Raw genomic sequence first — 3,552 nt, forward strand, 5'->3', positions numbered from 1 at the left:
ATTCTGTTTTAGCATAGAACATAGGACATTACAACGAAGGATAAAATCTATTATTAATCTGTATATATACATATTCAGTCTATTATGTATGGGAGCGTTCCTTAGCTCATACTGGATATATAAATATATAAATATATAAATAAATAAATATATAATATATTATATTCAGGGGAACAATTGTCAATAAGTATATATACATATATATACACGATAATAAATATATAATATGAACAGGGGATAATACATCGATAAAAAATAGATAAAAAAATATTTTTAAGATATTTTTAAAGCTGACAGCAGATTTTTTTCTGGAAGGAATCAATAAAGTGTTATATTTGGTGAGTCTTTAGTGTAAAGACTAACGACTAGAAGAAGTGATCCATGATAATTTTTTAATTGATTATTCATGTGAACCAATGTGGTGTTTTTAGCAGTGAAGTGCAAGGTGCTTAACTACTAAATATACTATAAATAATTAGAGTGGTTTTACGTGATTTTTAATTCATTTATTCATATAAGTTACAGTGATTATCTCTATAAAAAGAAGGAAAATAATAAGGAAAAATAAGGAAAAAGAAGAAGGTGGAAAAAAAGGGGATATTTGTACAGTAGTGAGTCGAGTGATTGTTGATCGGTTGCGGGAGTGATGAGCATTGGTACTTCTATTTCGTCCTTATCGCGAGGTATTCTTTGTATTTTCTGTGCATTACAGTACCCGTTCTTCTCGGGTAGTCTCCCGTCCCGATACTGGACGGGCCCAGAGACACTGCTTGGCTGCCAAGATCGAACGGGGTTGGGCATTGCCAGTGTGGTATGACTGTAATGTTTGTTTCCATGTTCCGAGACCTCTCAGACTGAGATACCTTACTGCTCATATGGTGGAACCAAAGTAAAGATTTATAAGAAGAAAGAATAGAAAATGTGATCAAATGTGTGAGAAGACAGTGGAGTTCGTTTAGGGAGTTTTACAGAACCTTCACAGGAAAGGTGCGATTTCATATCCTTCGTTTAGGCCGTTCGGGTGCAGTGTCTGTAGCTGGAAAATCCAGTACATCTCCCTTTGCGACAATTTCTTTGCCAAGTCACCTCCTCTCTCCCCTAGCTGAACATGTTCGATTGCTTTAAAAGTCATTTCTTCAGGGTCCGATGCATGAGTGGTAGTAAAATGTCTGGGGATAGCATGATTGTCCATTTTGTTTTTTATGCTTCTTACATGTTCTTGGATTCTAATTTTCAAGGGGCGCTTTGTCTTGCCTACGTATTTTTTCCCGCAAGTACATTCTATCAAGTAGATAACTGAGGTGGAGTTGCAGTTGGTAAAGTCCTTGATTTTAAATTCATTGTTGTTCCCTGTGTCAGTAAAGCTTTTCCTATTTGGGTGGAGATACTTACATATAATACATTTACCGCACTTGTATGATCCTTTACATTTTGGTAGTTTGGTTGGTGGTTGAAGTGTTTTTAGCATGCTAGGTGCTAGGATGTCCTTCAGATTCTTGGATTTTCTGTACACAATGTCTGGTTTCGGGGGGAGGATCCCTTTTAGCACTGGGTCCATAAGAAGAATCTCCCAATGATTAGTTAGGGATTTTTTGATGGTGTCTTCGTGTCTATTATAAGTGGTAATAAATGCTACTGATTCCTTTTTTTCTTCTTTTTTCTGTTTATATGCGAGTAATGATGTTCGATCTGTGTTCCGTGTTTTTTCTGCTGCTTTTTCCATTAAGCCCCTTGGGTATTCCTTTTCTGTGAATCTTTGTCCATACAGAGTCAATTGTTCCTCTGGAGGAACAATTGACTCTGTATGGACAAAGATTCACAGAAAAGGAATACCCAAGGGGCTTAATGGAAAAAGCAGCAGAAAAAACACGGAACACAGATCGAACATCATTACTCGCATATAAACAGAAAAAAGAAGAAAAAAAGGAATCAGTAGCATTTATTACCACTTATAATAGACACGAAGACACCATCAAAAAATCCCTAACTAATCATTGGGAGATTCTTCTTATGGACCCAGTGCTAAAAGGGATCCTCCCCCCGAAACCAGACATTGTGTACAGAAAATCCAAGAATCTGAAGGACATCCTAGCACCTAGCATGCTAAAAACACTTCAACCACCAACCAAACTACCAAAATGTAAAGGATCATACAAGTGCGGTAAATGTATTATATGTAAGTATCTCCACCCAAATAGGAAAAGCTTTACTGACACAGGGAACAACAATGAATTTAAAATCAAGGACTTTACCAACTGCAACTCCACCTCAGTTATCTACTTGATAGAATGTACTTGCGGGAAAAAATACGTAGGCAAGACAAAGCGCCCCTTGAAAATTAGAATCCAAGAACATGTAAGAAGCATAAAAAACAAAATGGACAATCATGCTATCCCCAGACATTTTACTACCACTCATGCATCGGACCCTGAAGAAATGACTTTTAAAGCAATCGAACATGTTCAGCTAGGGGAGAGAGGAGGTGACTTGGCAAAGAAATTGTCGCAAAGGGAGATGTACTGGATTTTCCAGCTACAGACACTGTACCCGAACGGCCTAAACGAAGGATATGAAATCGCACCTTTCCTGTGAAGGTTCTGTAAAACTCCCTAAACGAACTCCACTGTCTTCTCACACATTTGATCACATTTTCTATTCTTTCTTCTTATAAATCTTTACTTTGGTTCCACCATATGAGCAGTAAGGTATCTCAGTCTGAGAGGTCTCGGAACATGGAAACAAACATTACAGTCATACCACACTGGCAATGCCCAACCCCGTTCGATCTTGGCAGCCAAGCAGTGTCTCTGGGCCCGTCCAGTATCGGGACGGGAGACTACCCGAGAAGAACGGGTACTGTAATGCACAGAAAATACAAAGAATACCTCGCGATAAGGACGAAATAGAAGTACCAATGCTCATCACTCCCGCAACCGATCAACAATCACTCGACTCACTACTGTACAAATATCCCCTTTTTTTCCACCTTCTTCTTTTTCCTTATTTTTCCTTATTATTTTCCTTCTTTTTATAGAGATAATCACTGTAACTTATATGAATAAATGAATTAAAAATCACGTAAAACCACTCTAATTATTTATAGTATATTTAGTAGTTAAGCACCTTGCACTTCACTGCTAAAAACACCACATTGGTTCACATGAATAATCAATTAAAAAATTATCATGGATCACTTCTTCTAGTCGTTAGTCTTTACACTAAAGACTCACCAAATATAACACTTTATTGATTCCTTCCAGAAAAAAATCTGCTGTCAGCTTTAAAAATATCTTAAAAATATTTTTTTATCTATTTTTTATCGATGTATTATCCCCTGTTCATATTATATATTTATTATCGTGTATATATATGTATATATACTTATTGACAATTGTTCCCCTGAATATAATATATTATATATTTATTTATTTATATATTTATATATTTATATATCCAGTATGAGCTAAGGAACGCTCCCATACATAATAGACTGAATATGTATATATACAGATTAATAATAGATTTTATCCTTCGTTGTAATGTCCTATGTTC

General features: G+C 36.0%; 2 pseudogenes; one reads left to right on the forward strand and one right to left on the reverse strand.

The window, feature by feature from the left end:
• Positions 1 to 703: 703 nt before the first annotated feature.
• LOC146025395 (5S ribosomal RNA) lies at positions 704 to 825 on the reverse strand (annotated as a pseudogene).
• A 1,918-nt stretch (positions 826 to 2,743) lies between these two features.
• Positions 2,744 to 2,865, forward strand: LOC146025396 (5S ribosomal RNA; annotated as a pseudogene).
• The last annotated feature ends 687 nt before the right edge of the window (positions 2,866 to 3,552 follow it).

The sequence above is a fragment of the Crinia signifera genome, chromosome 7, assembly GCF_055691185.1.
Source record: "Crinia signifera chromosome 7, ASM5569118v1, whole genome shotgun sequence".
NCBI lineage: Eukaryota > Metazoa > Chordata > Amphibia > Anura > Myobatrachidae > Crinia > Crinia signifera.